The following is a 17,285-nucleotide window of genomic DNA, read 5'->3' as shown; positions in this document are numbered from 1 at the left end:
CATAGATTTATAGAACACTAGATGTCTCATCCGCGCTGCCCAATTTCCACGGAGTCGAACGTCCGCACTGGCGGCCATCTTGCTACGGGCAGCTCTCTCACCTTAACATTGTGTTGGTAGTGATACATGTACTTTTTAATTAACCATAACTTGCTCAATTTTCAACCGATTTTCAAACGGTTTGGTTTGTTATAAACGTCAGGGATCTAGTTATAACACTGCATACTTATGAATAATTATGTTATGTTCTAAAAATTAGAATAATGTTCTTCTAAAATAGGTACAAGATTTCCCTTTACAAATATACATCAAGAAAGGCTGCATGTTAAAATCCCCACCCTGTACAGAGAAGTATTTATGTAATTATAACCATGGGTTTTCATATGAAATTAACATTAAACAGAACAGATAGGTGCAATAAATTCACACATGCACAAGGTATTTATGTTATTTATGTTAAATTAATATATAGGCTACTAAAACTCAGCATACAGAATGGCAACATGAGATATATGTATACTTTTATAATAGGAATATGACTAATATAATACAATAATTGAAATTATTACATGTTTAGTTTAAGCAAGTAATAATTCAAATTATTGTATTATATTAGTCATATTCCTATTATAAAAGTGACATCTATTTGCAATTAAAAAAAGGTGCAAGATTTCCCTTTACAAATAAACATCAAGAAATGCTGCATGTTGAAATCCCCACCCTCTAGAACTAGACTACTGTGGAGGTAAACATGGAGGACAGAGATAAAAAATCATCTATGGAAAAAATGACCCAAAAACAAAGTGAAATCAATACAAATATTTATTGTTAACAATAACAATACATATAAAGTATATGTGTGTATGTGTGTGTGTGTATATATATATATATATATACATATATATATATACATACATACATATATATATATATATATATATATATATATACATACATATATATATATACATACATATATATATATATACATATATATATACATATATATATATATATATATATATACATATATATATATATATATATATATATACATACATATATATATATATATATATATATACATACATATATATATATATATATATATATATATCTATATATATATATACATACATATATATACATATATATAGCACTTGAAAGGGGTGGGGGGGGGGGTTGTGAGGGCCGCTGTACATCAGTGTCCATCCTCATGGGAAGGTGGGGTGGGGGTGGGGGGGGTTGTGAGGGCCGCTGTACACCAGTGTCCATCCTCATGGGAAGGTGGGGTGGGGGTGGGGGGAGGTTGTGAGGGCCGCTGTACACCAGTGTCCATCCTCATGGGAAGGTGGGGTGGGGGGGGGGGGGGGGGGGGGGGTTGTGAGGGCCGCTGTACACCAGTGTCCATCCTCATGCCAGGGTCGTAACATTGGGCTAATGCCCTTTGAAAAGGACTGTTTTATTGAACTTCTGTCGCATGTTGTTGCTCTGTAAGCTCAATGTAGTCATTTTAGTGACGTGGTGTAGCCTTAGTTTAAAAAACAAGGACACAACTAGTGTTAGCAGCATATGGTGGTGGCTGTCTATGCCATACTGCGTGTCGCTGATGTGCTCCCCGAGCACAAACACATCCTCTGACCCGATCCTCTTCCGTACAATGTACAAGACCTCTAGCACTTTGATGGGCTGTGATCTTCTGAAGCTAGCTGATGCCTGGCGAATGACCCACTCTGCTGCCCTGACGACCCTCACTGTGCCCTCTGATGGAATCACCAGGCCTCCATTGTTTCTTAAACACAGCAGGTGGTAGCTCTGGTCCTTGATGGCAGATGCAGCGTCTGTCACCAGGCTGGCACGACAGACATCGCAGGACAGCTTCTTCAGAGCCCGTCTCACTACAAATCCTGAGATTTGGGTTAGGATAATATCATAACTTATAATAATAATAATAATAATAATTAATAAATAAGCATGGGGAAATTAAGGGGACATTTCTTCTTTTGGACTATCGTCAGATTGTTTTCCCACAGAGTTGACTATTGGCACTATCGGTTATAGGCAAAATCGACTTTCAGTCAGCCTTTACCTGAAATGTACACAAGAGCGTTGTCCACAAGACCATCAAAGCGGACGGGAAGGTAGCTGTGGTCATGTACTAGGGCAGGGAATGTCAGCAAACGGGGATGGAAGATCTTCTCCTCCTGTTGCAGAGGACATATCTACAGCTGACAGGCTTGTAGAGGTGTCAATGACCGCTGGTAGGGACTCTGTCTCATCCTGTGCTGTCACATTGCCTCTGCACGTTTTGGCAACTCCACACCGGGCCATCAGCTTCCTAAATATGTATTTGAATTGTCCGGCATTAGGGTTGTTATTCCAGCCACCTTAAAAAAACACACAACATATACGAGTATATTACACAGATATTAAATATATGCTTTAAAAATGTTTTACCAAAAATGGAAAAAAACAAAAACATATGGACCAACAAACTGAAAACAATACAAGCATTTGCTGAAACGTTGTGTCACTTAGTGTTGCGGTTGGTAAATATAAATGATGAAAAGCTACTGGATGCTCTGATGGAGTTAAAAAGAAGTTCCAAGTGGTCCTGGCTGAATCTGTAGGTCAGGACATATCGCTGTCCTTCAAGCAGCACAGGAACCATCGACATCAACGTGTCAATGTTTATGACGAAGCCCATGACAGAGAGGAACCTTCAAAAGCAAATATTGTATTACTATGATGCCAAAACAGGACAAGAAAGCAGGGATGCAAACTAACAGTATAGGGTGAAAATAGTGAATGCTCCCAGAGCATAATATATATAATATATGATACGTACCACCTTATGAACTTAACTTGAATTTTATGAACAGAAAACAGCATCTCATGAACTCGATGCAGACAGGACAGAACATCTTACAGGACAGAGCATCTTATGAACTCGATGCAGACAGGAGGACAGAGCATCTTATGAACTCGATGCAGACAGGAGGACAGAGCATCTTATGAACTCGATGCAGACAGGAGGACAGAGCATCTGAACTTGATGCAGAAGACAGTAGATGAACAAAAGAACAGAGCATCTGTTGAACTTATATCATGGACTTGAGGGATGCACTGAAACCGGTAGAGTTTTACCTTAGATAATTTAATGATTTGTAAATTGACTACTTGTATACATCTAACGAAGAATAAAATAAACCCTTATTTTCTAAAACAACACTCTCATTCTGATAATTTCATTTTAATTAAGAATTTGTACTGGGTATTGACGACTACAAATGGTATCAGTGCATCACTAACAGTCACTATTTTAAAAGACCTCTTTGTTCGGTAAAGGGGTTTGCCATCCTCCATCTTCAAAGTGAGCAAGTATCCCCTGGCTTTTATCAAGAACTCCCTGGTGCTTGTCCAATTTCTAGAACCAAGGGGGGCTTTGAACCCTTTGGCTCTGGGATTGCGACTATTCATGATGTCAAACAGTCTGTCTGTTATCTACAAACAAATATCTAAATTAACTGCACTGCAAATTAAAAGCACTGAAATCATCATTATAACTTAGTGTCAACAGGTATCAGATAGTAAACACCCAAGTATGAGACATAGTTTGATTTCTCTCCATTTCCTCTGTGGCTATGCTTTTTCAAATTTAAATCTCTGCATTGCTTTAAACCTGTAAATCTGAGATGTAACAATAAGGGTGCTTTTGAGGAAAGTATGAGGTAGGTATGAACAGTTTTAACCAAGTTCTTGCATAGTGTTGAATTTGAGGAGGGTCATAATTATTTAATCATTCCTGATGCCAAAAATGTCAGTTTTGGGGTAGCTGACCAACACATCAACTACAAAGGGAGGGTGGGTGTTAAAGTGTTAAAGGCGTTAAAGCAATTAATCACTTAAATGTGGGTAAGAACAGTAGAATGTTGGGAAATGTTTTTGGTCAATGATGCAAATCGCTAGCTGCATTACCTTGATTAATTCTGAAGTAGCCTCACAGTCTTTGAACTCTGCATAGCCCATGTCCTGCAATGTGCGGAGCGCCACTGCCACAGAGTTACTCAAAGTCTGAGCAGCCAGGGAGACCTTGATTGAGTGTATAGGGAGCACATTAGCGTTACAAGATACAGACAAGTATAAAATAAGCCCTAGAGCCCATTTCTATTGCAGCCCTCTATACATTAATCATCATGCAAACATACCTTCATCTTTTGATTAGCAAAGTTCACATGCTTATCTGTGACTCGGTTTGCAACATGTAGTCCTCTTTTCTTTTGGACATTGTTCAGCTGAACTATGTACATCCAATTGATACTGCCAGTACTGCTTCTAATTGGGCTGTATGCCTGCAGAATCAGATTTTTTTTTTCACTGCACACGTCAACTGTAAAGCACCATATTCTGCATAATTATGTACATACAATCAAAATGTATAAAAAGCAGAACAGTCAGCTAAGATAGGCAATATTGAGCATGTACCTGCAACATATTGCGTGTCAGCTTGAGCATGTGGCAAGCGTCCATCATAACAAAAACATTGTCATGGGTTACTGGATGTGGGAAATGGGTCTTCAAGGGCTCACAGGGGTCTGCTTTTAAATCGCACCCAAGTTGGGTGCACATACTTATGTTTGATGCATGACCATCCATTGTCATGCACACCACCCTTATTTGACGATGATGCAGCTCTTCTAATGCATGTTCTACCAACACTTTCTGTGATTCTGGTGTGAGCGACTTGGTCAAATAATAGGCTATTGGAGCTTTCCAATAACCTTGAAGCCCAACCACCATAAACACAAGAACCTCAGAAGCTATGTCAGTCTCATTCAATTGATCCCCCATGTCCACATATCCAAACATTGTTTGTGTCTGAGGATCATGTTGGACGTGTCTTTTTATGGACATGGCATCCAGCATCAGAGTGACACATCCGTAATTGACCTCATCTTCCTAACGCCGTCTTTCCAGCATGTCCAACATCATTTTGTTGAGACCAGGTCTGGCATCAAGAGAGCTCAGCCACCTTGTATAATTAAAAAGTAGACATTTAACGACTAACCCAAGCATCCCTATGGTGGACACTGGACATGCTAAATAATATTGTCTGTAGTGCTTAATGTAATTGAGTGTAAAATTAGACATCATGAAGAATACCTTTGCAATGAACTGGGATGTGGCAGGTGAATATGAAGACTATCTCTCAGGTAGTGATATGCCTTCGGACCATGCAGATGGAGCGTAAGGGCAAAATCTCTCTGGGCCTTGGTGTACTCTACGCCCTGCCGGAAGATCTGAAATTCAATTAGAAAAAGTGATTCAGTAGGTCTCCTTTTAATAGTAACTAGGAAGTCAACAAAGAACATTAAATACACAAAATATTCAATGTGATATTTTAATTATACCTGAGTAGCATTCAAGCTTGTCTTTCAGCTCTTCGTTGATGAGATTTTTCTCCTTCAGTTCCTCCAGAAGAGCCTGCATGTTGTACTTGGCCCTTTTTTCTCTCCTCAAGGCATTACTCTTCTCCCGCTGCAGTTTCCTCACTCTCGCTGAGGATGCCTCAAGTTTGGCGTTTATAGCCTTAGGGCAAGCAGGCAATGAATATAAGTGGTCAGCGGCCCAATCTCCTCTCTCCAGTGGCTCCCTGTTGTTTTGGCAAAATATACAAATATATAAATAATAGTAATACGGAAATTAACAACTTACTTTTTCAATAATTTAATCTTCACTTTTGAATTCTGTGAGCCTGAATACATTTTTAGGTTCTCCAATTCTCCAACAGAAAACACAACAGCATACTTTTAAGAAATGGTATAGGCTTCTCCACTTATAAGACATTGTGCATGTGGCTCTGGACAAAAATGTAAAGGTTGCCTACCCCTGGGTGTAGTTTTAGTGTTCACATATGTTTATTCATTCCAGTGTATGAGTGACAAAGAAAGTGAGATAGCCAGTGGTCTTCAAACTTTTTACACAGAGTACCACCTCAAATAATATTGGGCTCTTAGACTACTAACACCATCATAGACCTGGGTACCATCAAGATAAAGGATTTAATAAAACAAGCCACATGCAAATACTCACAACATCAGACATCAAGTCCATTGGCAGGTTATCTTCCGCTCTTCTAGAAGTGGTTGTGCTTCTTGTTGCTACCGACTAAAATACACATAAGTAAAGAAGTTTTGAGTATCTAAAATGTGCTGTAATAAACAACACATTATATAACTTGCAGAAACAAAAACTACAGTGTGACATTTAATCACATATTTATATTGATATATCAATCTTATACACCTTAAATTATTGTTGGTCAATGCTACACATACCCTTTGAAGATGAGCTGGAAAGCTGAAAATGGTTGGCACAACACCATCTTTAAGCCGGACAGTCTGCCCCGTCCTGTCGAAGTCCTCACTCCTGAAGTGGTCACTGCAGAGCACGGTCCTGTCAGAGGCGGCAAAACCGTCCCTTCTTAGGGCAAGTTCCCACATACGCCTCCTCTCTCCGGTTTTGGGAAACCTTAAAAAAGTGAGAAATGTACCCAGATATATAAATTATTGTCAACATTTCCAATCCGTATTTAAGATTAACCACACTAAAAACAATAAAAAGGTGTCCAAAATTTCATTCAGTGATTGTGTTAACAAACATCCTAAAAAGCTTTGTGTCAACAACAATGTAGCAATACTATTATGTCATAGCTCCGCTGTTCCTGTATAACAGGACCTGTATTGTACATGTGTACTGAAGTGTACTTCCACTAAGTAACTAACGATTATCCTAAAAATAAGTCATAACATTGTAATATCCTACTAGTGAAAGGTGATCCCACTGCTTCTCATTTCGAGACAACGCCGATTAGCGCATCCGTAAGCTGCACAAGAGTCTGGCATCTTCAATTCTCAAGTCAGCAACGGTTAAGTCGTTTTTCGAAGAGAAAACCTGCTATTTCAACATGTTTAAGCATCCAGAATTATAACCACGTTAATAACGTTTGTAAGACACCAAACCGTTTGTAAATCCATCAAGATTTCAGTGAGATAAGAGTATTAACGGTTGTGCGGATCACTGACTTACCTCAGTTAACACAGATTCTACTAGAAAGCTTGCCCGTAGCAAGATGGCCGCCAGTGGCGGACGTTGGACTCAGCGCGGATGAGACATCTAGTGTTCTATATATATCTATGATTGTGACGGCTAAATGCTCATAAGGGAAGTTTTATTTGTGATAGTTTTTGCTTCAGAATGTTCAGTGATTTCAGATTAAAAGTGTCATCTCCACTAAAAAGTTGACACACTGTCAAACTGTTAAAAAGTAAAACAAATCCGTTGTTGTTGAATATCAGAATTCCAGTTAGCTAGTTACCTCATGCAGTGTCTGTTTTGTTGTTGCAAAGTAAAATAACTTTCATGTCACCAGCTAGACATTTATCATGCATGACTGTTTTGCTTTCACAACCACATTTGACCATTGAGAGATGTAACACACTGAATCCATCCACGCTGTTACCTACAGCCATGGATGGTGAACCACATGACTGTGTGGCTGAGACTGAGAGAAAAGTGTCAGCCAGACAAGACTTAACTGATGTTCTACTAATGGATGCTGACATTGTAATGTATGTTGATGGTTCTTGTAAAAAGAACCCTGATGGCACAAACGCTACAGGTTATGCTGTAGTGACACAAAATGAAGTTTTAAAATCAGCACCTCTGCCATCACACATGTCTGCACAGGCAGCTGAGATAATTGCCTTAACTGAAGCGTGCAAGTTAGGGAAAGATAAAAAAGGTCACAATTTATACTGACAGTAATTGTGCTTTCTCTACAACACATGTTTTTGCACAGCAGTGGAAAAATAGAGGCATGGTGACTTCAACAGGTGAAACCAGGGCCGGCCCGTGGCATAGGCAGTATAGGCAAATGCTAAGGGCGCCGTCCATCCAGGGGGCGCCACAAATGGGGGAAGAAAAAAAAAAAAAAAAATGTAACTTCCACTATTCTTAAAACTACTTGGTATCATGTCTTAATATGAAGATAATAAGCCCACATTAATTTAACTGCATAGCAAAGCCTGTTAAATAGGAATACTAATAATAATAATGATGACACGTTACTTTCCTAAGACACCCCCCCCCCCCACTAATTAGACTGTACCTGCTACCTGGGGGAGGATGGTCGTTTTTTAACGTGACCCCAAGGCAAGCTGGACAACAACATGTCATAACGTCCCAAACTGTCTGGTGCCCAGGGGAGGAAAAAAAGAAAAGAAGAGGAGGAAAACGAGACAAAGACAGAGGTAACGTTACAATAAAGATGATGTCGACATCATTTGTGTGTTGCAGAACGACGATAACGACGTTAACCATTAGCATAACATGGTTTGTTGTTAAACTGTTAGTTTTAACGCCAGTTAATGTTATGGAAGAGCCTAAGTTGGAAAATAGTAATGTAACTACTCCCACCTTACTTCCCAGCAAGCACATTTTGGTTGAAAAGACGTCTAAAAGACGTCTATGGTAACCGGTGAAAAGACGTTGAAAATTGGTTGAAAAGTGAACGTTTTTTTACCGGCTATATGGAGACGTTTATTCAACTTTCACATAGAAAACATATTCACCGGGAATTGCTGTATAGAAAATTCCCAGCTTATTTAGTGTGCAGAGTCACAGGGTGACTACACCCAGGTCGACCAGTGGGAGGGGGGCGCTGTTTGTTTCCTCTTTTCAGCGTTTGGCGCGACCCAGCACTGCCCCGGAAGCGACCTGGAATCAGGAAATAAAAGAGAAGCCACACCTGGGACAGGGAAGACGGGAGAGAGCGAGAGACACGGCACGGAACGGAGCGCGGCACGACCCGAAGCAGAAAGAGGAGCGAGATCCAGCCTATGGCCGGAGAATCGAGATCCAGCCTATGGCCGGAGAATCACTGCGGCGACGGAGCGAGCCACAGATGGCGCTGGTCGGCTGCAGGAGAAAGGGGAGACCCACCGCGGGAAACGTGGAGGGGTAGAAGTGAGCTTCACCCCTCCTCCGAGTTAAGTACCGCTTTTATTTCACTCCCCCTGATCATCAATCGTCGTACAGACGAGTAGAAGAGAAACCCCCTTCCTTTTCATTATTGTTTTGTGTTTGGACACTGACTTTTAGTTTAAAGGGGTTTCCCCGAGCACTCAGTGTACTGATTGATTATTCTTTGTTGGAGGTGACGCTGGGACCCGCGCACGTACCGAGAGGAAGAGAAGACTCCGCTCTGCTGCCATCAACTCCACACCGTCTCCATGCAATGGACTCCTTATTTTTTATTGAACTCTGCATGGCGTCAGCCTATCACCATTTTTAATAAACACTTGGTATTGTAAACACCTGCTTGTGGTTTGTGGCCAGTGGCTCCCCAGAAGAGACCTCATTTACTTAGTTATTATTCTTTATTCTTTACTTTCCCTTAATTTACCACCCGTTACACAGACATAGCCTATATAGTTTCATATTTATGATATTTTATTCAACATTAAATGCTTTGAAATTACGTTTTGTTTAGACGTCATTTCACCTCCTCTCATTTATAGAAAAAACGTCAAAATAATCAATAGAGCTACAACTGAGGTAATTATCAACCGACAACAAACAAATGTGTGTTTTGTGACACGTTGATGTTGTAACCGTTTTCAGACGATTGAAAAGACGTTCAGACCTCATATCAACCTGTTTTTAACCGGAAATCAAACGTTGAAATTACGGTTTGTGCTCGCTGGGTTTCCTCAGGGTAATGTGTAAATATTAGATCTATTCAGCATTTTTATTAACATCTGAGGCCTGTACTACGAAGCTGGATTTTCTCTTATCGAGGTAACTTCAGGGTTAATCCTGGGTTTTCCGTACTACGAAGCTGGTTCACTTCTTACCGGGGTAAATCACCATGGTAACTTATGCTGAACAGCTAACCTGCTCCGGAGCAGGTTATGTTCTGGATAAGAGATCAATGAGTGCAAAAGCACCACCTCCTGACCAATCAGATCTCTTAGAAAATGACCTGCCCATTCTTAAAAGATCCTGTCAACATTGGTGTGTGGATCGTGAGAGGAGCACTTAGGAGAGAATGAGCTTTTAGGGATAGATGCAATTTTTTAATTGACCAAAATATATATTTAAAAAATAATCATTGAGGCACGTGGGGGATATTATTCTGTTTGACATCCTGAGATCAAAGGGTCAGGGAGCATAATAACTGTATTTATTTATTGTAATTGTAAAAAATTGACGAAAATATATATTTGTAAAATAATCCTTGAGGCACATGAGGGATATTATTCTGTATGTTATACAGTTGGTTTGAAATCATTCACTCAAATGGTTGAAGCGCATAATAGGTTTGTATTTTGAATGTTGAATATTAAACTAACTTAATGTCTCTTAATGTTTTTACTCTGTAGCACTTTGAGATTGCTTTTATGAAAAGTGCATTACAAATAAAATTTATTATTATTATTATTATTATTATTATTATTATTCTTATGAGAGGAAGGGCACTGAGGAAGCGATCTGCCCCAAACGTCTGTGCCGTAATAAAGTGACATTGTGTGATCAGAGTGCTGTCCGTTTATATTGTCTGATAAATTAATATTGTATGATCTCATGAATTTACACATTAACAGAGTCGGCAATTTTCTGCCAGCATTTTTTGCTTTTGGCCTGGATGATGTGTTTGAATTCTTCATATTTATGAAGAATAATTGTCTGCTCCTCCATGGTTTAGTCTGCTCTGCAGGATTTCTCCATGTTTGTGATTGGTCAGACGCTGCAAACACCTCCCCTTTATGTGAGCGCGCAGAGATCCAGATTGGAAAACCCTGGGTTGATTTACCGAGTTGATAACCAGCTTCGTAGTACCGTTTATCCTAGACTGCAAATATCTGGATAAATCAATCCAGGTAACGGAGAGATATCCTGGATAGGTTAATCCAGCTTCGTAGTACAGGCCTCTGGTCACTTTGTGACACATGTTGTGTGTTTCAGTTTGCCCTGTCTTTCACAGACTACACAAACTGGATGGTTGAGTATTACCCTTACTCACAGGGAACTTTATTTCAGTTGAATACTCTTTCTCAACGTACAACGTAAACTCTAATTTTCGCATAACAACAACAACTGCGCATGTGCGGTGTTTCAGCTAATACACTCCGTGTGAAACCATATTAAACAATCACATTGTTACATCCCTTTTCTTTTAACAAATAAAGTAATTGTGGATGAAAGTATTTGAACTGTCTTCCCTAAGTTACTGAAAACACAATATCCTTGGGTTAACTCCTTAAACTCTATTCATGAAATAATACAACATACTCAAAACATATTCTGTATATAGAGTGCAAACTTAACCCTAGCTTTCAAACATTTGAATTACCAGTATACTCTTTGTATAGTATAGTTCTCCTTAAACAAATGAAATTACAGTTTTAAAGTATGAAACTCCAGGAACAATTTCCCTTTGGGTTTTCTTTTCTTTCCCTTTTACCTTTACAGCATTTTAACCCTTTCCACACCCTATAGAACATAAGTTTCATCAACATTTCTCATTTTCATCAACCTTTCTCAATTTACTTTCCATTACATTTTTTCCTTTTTTTTCTCTGTCACTGTCCCCTCATTTACAGACAAAGTCTTTCAAGTATCCAGGTTTCTGAACTACACGTCCAGACCTTGTGGTTACACTGTGATAATCAGGAGTGCCCGTTGTAGACAGTGGCACCTGTGTTTTAACTGTGACCACAGGCCCTGTTGGTGTCAGATCCTCCCTCTTAATGTCCATGGCTCGCCTAAGGTGACGACGATTCCGTCTAAGGACATTGCCTGAGTCCAGTTCCACTCTGTAGGATCTATGACCCACAGGGGTCACCACTGTTGCTTTCCTCCATGTAGTGTTCGGTTGAAGTGGCTGAACCCACACACCGTCTCCAGCTCGTAATGTGTTCATGTCCTTTGCTGAACTGTTGTAATACTTAGCTTGTCTTTGTTGGTTATGTTTTTTTTAAACATTCTCATTATTTCTGTTCAGTTTGGACATTACAATTTGAACATATCTGAGACATTTTTTACATTAAATGTAGTAATCAACATACAATTACAAAACACCACAACAAAAAATACAATAGACACAAAGAAACAGCGTAAGGTATAATGAAACAGTCTGACAAATAGACAATTTGAGAGAAAACAATAACAATGAACCCAATAAAAATAATAATAATACCAAATAATAATAATAATAATAATAAAAATAAATATATAAAAAAAAGGGGTATCACATTTAAGGGAGGGGGTAACCACTTATTAAAAGCTGTTATTATTATGACTAAATGCAACCTTATGCTGTGGAATATACTTATTCTCTACTTATTCTAAGGTGAGAATGGTGTGTGTCTTGACATAGTCCAGAAAAGGTCCCCATGTTTTATTGTAGTTTTTTTTTTTTGCTGTTCCTTTCAAAGAATATCTTATTTTTTCAAGTTTGAGGGAGTAAAGAACATCCTTGATCCAATGTGTAAATGTTGGGGGTTTACAATCTTTCCATTTGATCAAAATCAGCCGCCTGGCCAGGAGCGCTAAGAAAGCAACACTATTAGATTGTGCCCTAGTTAGACCCAAATGATCAGGTACCACCCCAAATAACCCAACCAAAGGACACAGTGAGATTGGTCGTCCTAGGAAGTCTGAAATTATCTCAAAGATGGATGTCCAATACTGAGCTAGCTTTGTACAAGACCAGAACATATGGGTATGTGATGCTGGATTGCACTTACAACGATCACATGATGGGTCTACATCAGGAAACCTTCTAGAAAGTCTGAGTTTGGTCCAATGGATGCGGTGCAAAACCTTGAATTGTAAGAACCCATGTCTGGCACAGATTGATGAACTATGAACTCTGCCCAGGGCAGTCTCCCATGATTCTTCAGAAATTGGTTCCCCAAGTTCACCTTCCCACTGAGATTTTAAGTCAGAAATGTTGGAGGGTGAAAGTGCCATCAGCATACCATAAGAGGCTGATATAATACCTTTGAATGACAAAGGCCTATATAATATATGGTCATAAGAGGTACTAGAAGGTTGTCTCGGAAATATTGGAGAGATATTCCTAATGAAGTTACGGATTTGAAGAAAGCGAAAGAAATGAGTTCTAGGGATATCAAAGGTATCACAAAGATATTGGAAAGAGACAAAAGTGCCGTTGAAATATAAATCTTGAAATTGCTTAATGCCTGCATTGTGCCATATAAGGAAAGCTTTATCCATAACAGATGGTTTAAAATAATGATTGCCATAAATGGGGGACTTAAATGAAATGGACTGCCAACCAAAATGTCTCCTTATCCGAGTCCATATTTTCAGAGACTAGCAAGTTTGTTGTGTGAGCTGCGTACGGTAATGAGAGAGGTGCATATACAAGAGCTGCCAATGAGGATTGTTTACATGACTTCGACTTAATAGACTGCCAAGAAAGTGCATCAGCACCAGGATCTTCATATAGCCAATGCAACATGGGACAGATGTTACATGCCCAGTAGTAGGATTGGAAATCTGGAAGAGCCATGCCACCAGAACACTTCGGCTGTGTCAAAAGACTTTTTCTAGCTCTGGCAGGTTTATGATTCCAAATGAATGATGAGAAAATACTGTCCAGATTACGAAAAAAAGACTTTGGAATAAAAACAGGAATATTTTGAAACAAATATGTAAATTTTGGGAGTATAGACATTTTTATCGAATTAATTCGTCCTGCTACTGACAGAGGAAGTTGGGTCCAACGTGTTAAGAGCTGTTCAACTCTTGTTATAAGAGAAGGAAAGTTCTCTTTAAAAAGTTAAAAATTTGTCTGGCACATTGATTCCAAGGTAAGTAAATTTAGAAGTGACTTTGAAAGGGAGGGTGTTGAATGATAATGAACACGCTGCATCATTTACTGGGAAAAGCTCGCTCTTGGACAGATTAATTTTATACCCTGAGAGCTTACCAAATGTGTCCAATATATGTAAGGCAGATGGTAGGGAATGGGAGGAGTCAGAGAGATATAACAGGAGGTTGTCCGCATATAGGGAGACCCTATGTTCCTGACCCTCTCTAAAAATCCCTGTCAGTTGTGTTGTCTGGCGCAAAGACAATGCTAATGGCTCAAGTGCAATAGCAAACAACAGGGGTGACAGAGGACATCCCTGTCGTGTGCCACGGGAGACTGAGAAGAGCTCAGACAAAACATTGTTTGTCCTCACTGAAGACACAGGGGCTACATACAACAGCTTGACCCATGATATGAAGTTTTGTCCAAAGCCAAACTTTGCTAATGTATAAAACAAATACCTCCACTCCACCCTGTCAAACGCCTTTTCGGCATCTAATGAAACCAGTGACGGACTGGGATAAAAAAACGGCCCTGGCATTTGCACCCACAAGCGGCCCAACTCGCAGATGCAGACCCAACGCACGGAAAGAGAAGCATTTTTGATAGCCCCAATGATGGTGCAGATAAACTCCCATACTTTCAACAACTGCATAAGAAAATTGTCATATCAATGCACAAATAAACCATTATGAATAGATTGTTAGAGCCAGCCGCTCGATAATAAAAACATTTGTCTTACCGTCATGCAGTTAACAAATTGCGAAGGAGCCTGCTCTTTTCCGCAACAAAAAAATTAATCCAATTTGGCGCATTTTTCACCCTCAAACAGCAGCGCTTTCTTGATCTTGTCTCTCTTTTTCTCCGCTCCCCCTTTCTGTCGCTTAGTGCCACTATTCATTTTTTCTAACCAGTTAATCGTATAATCACCACCACAACCAATCTACTGAATGACTTGACCACCATTAGTCCAACTTCCAACACACAAATGCGCAGACGCGATTTACTACACTTTTTTACGCGATTTACTACACTGCCATGAAATTCCCAGAAGGCATTGCTTCATTTTAATTTTCTCAAACAATCAAATACAAAATACCAGTAGATTTGTTTTATTTCAAACCATGAACATTTTTTAAAATCATAACAAGAAATTTCCCTTCAAAAGTAAAGCAGGCTGATGTAAAACTTGAAATACACCATGACTATGATGTATACAGGTATGTGTGGTATAAATACCAATCAGGTCAACAGTGTCAAGTACTGCATGCAAAATCATAAGAGATATGAAACCTAGAAGCGCGTTGGGAACTTGTTCAGCATGCAAGAGAGAGTGGGCCGCGTTAGTGCCACTAGGGGCCGCTGTGATCTGTTTGGCATGCTCGGCCGGTCTAGACCTCTGCGCGGCCGTTCTGGCATCTGCCTAATTGCCAGACCGTCCAGTCCGTCCCTGCACCGGCCCAAATAGCACGTCGGCCCACCGGGCATTTGCCCGGTATGCCAGATTACCAGTCCGTGCCTGAATGAAACTACCACTTCAGATGTAGCAGACTGTGAGGGATGGTAGATTATGTTGAAAAGTCGACATAAGTTAAAAAAGGAGAATCTGTTTTTAACAAATCCAGTTTGGTCTGGAGAAATTATATGTGGAAGTATGGATTCCAGACGTGTGGCCAGGACCTTAGCTAAAATCTTAAAATCTACTGGCAGAAGAGACACAGGGCGGTATGAGCCACAGGATTGGGGGTCTTTGTTTTTCTTCAATAGCAATGTGATAGAAGCCTCACATAATGTCTTAGGCATACTTCCTGATTTAAATGACTCATTGTACATATCTAATAAAAGTGGTACCAACTCAGCAGAAAATGCTTTATAAAATTCCACTGGGAACCCATCGGGGCCAGGGCTTTTGTTGGTTTGTAAAGCAGATATAGCTGTTGCAACCTCTTCACAAGATAATGGACGATCTAGAGATTCCATGGTGGCTTGGCTCAATCTGGGGGAGAGTAATATCTGTAAAGAACTGCTCCATCTCGAGGAGGGTGCAATTTTGCTCAGAAGTATATAATGATATGTAGTAGTCTCTAAAAGCACTGTTTATTTCTAAATAGTCCCGGGTATCCCCATATTGTGTTTTAATTTCAGAAATTACATTAGAAGCAGAGGACTGTCTGAGTTGGTGAGCAAGAAGCCGATGCGCTTTCTCACCAAACTCATAGTATGAATGCCTGGACTTAAGTAGCATTTTTTCAATATCCGTTGATGTAAATGTGTCAAATTCTGCCTGTAGAAGAAGACGGTCCTTAAGAAGATTAGGTGATGGGCCATTGGCTATCTGACTATCAATCTGCCGAATTTGATCAGTTATGCGGTTTATTGTCTGTGTGCGCTGTTTTTTTTCAAATGATGACATAGATATTAATAGACCCCTCATGAAGGCTTTAAGAGCTTCCCAGACTGTGCTATGGGACACATCTGAAGTACAGTTTGTTTGTATGTAGACTGCAATGTTAGTGGCAATGACATGAACCTATCTTCATCTAAAAGCATACTTGTATCAAATCTCCAGCGTGGATGAGTTATAGGTATATCGTCGAATTTCAATTTAAGGGAGAGTGGTGAGTGATCTGAAATGACAATTGCTTCATATGTGCAAGCCCTGACTGATGGGAGAAGTTTCTTGTCTAAAAGAAAATAATCAATATGGGAGAAGGTTTGGTGAACATTAGAAAAAAAAGAATAAGCCCTGGTAGTTGAGTTAAGAGAACGCCACACATCTGTCACTGCATAATCATTGAGAAAACTGTTTATCGTCTTTGCCGACCTAGATATAGTTATTTGTCTCTTGGATGATCTATCCAGCATTGGATCTAAGCATGTGTTGAAGTCGCCTCCAATTATCAGGTGGTGAGAGTCAAGGTTTGGGATGGATGACAGAAATCTAACAACAAAGCCCTCATCATCATAATTAGGCGCATACACATTGGCCAGGACTACAAGATTATTGAATAAAGTTCTAGTCACAATAACATATCTCCCATTTCTATCAGCAATGACATCTGAAGCAGTAAATGTAACATTTCTGTGTATTATGATAGCAACCCCCCTAGCCCTACTATTGAAAAGAGAGTGAAAACTCTGGGAAACCCACCTTCTTCTCAATTTCACATGATCAGAGGAAGACAGATGTGTTTCTTGAAGAAATGCAATCTGTATATGCAGGCTATCTAAATGAGCCAACACCTTATTGAGTTTACTAGGCCGACCTAGTCCTTTAACATTCCAGCTAGCAAAATTAATGCAAGCCATGTTATCAGAGAAAACATACTGTTAGACTCTGTTCCACAGCAAAGGTGAAGCAATATAGATATTGTGGCCA

The 17,285-nt window shown here is 39.6% G+C and overlaps 1 long non-coding RNA gene across 1 annotated transcript; it reads right to left on the bottom strand.

The window, feature by feature from the left end:
* Positions 1 to 5,630: 5,630 nt before the first annotated feature.
* On the bottom strand, positions 5,631 to 7,185 carry LOC128360675 (uncharacterized). Its single transcript, XR_008321510.1, has 5 exons — positions 7,090 to 7,185; positions 6,826 to 6,954; positions 6,339 to 6,531; positions 6,094 to 6,168; positions 5,631 to 5,653 (listed from the first exon to the last, which is right to left on the bottom strand). It is a non-coding gene; the product is annotated as an uncharacterized LOC128360675 (long non-coding RNA).
* Between the last annotated feature and the right edge of the window lie 10,100 nt (positions 7,186 to 17,285).

This window comes from Scomber japonicus, chromosome 6 (assembly GCF_027409825.1).
Source record: "Scomber japonicus isolate fScoJap1 chromosome 6, fScoJap1.pri, whole genome shotgun sequence".
Lineage (NCBI taxonomy): Eukaryota > Metazoa > Chordata > Actinopteri > Scombriformes > Scombridae > Scomber > Scomber japonicus.
Note: the sequence above shows the minus strand (reverse complement) of the source record. Positions and strands in the feature narration are given on the sequence as shown.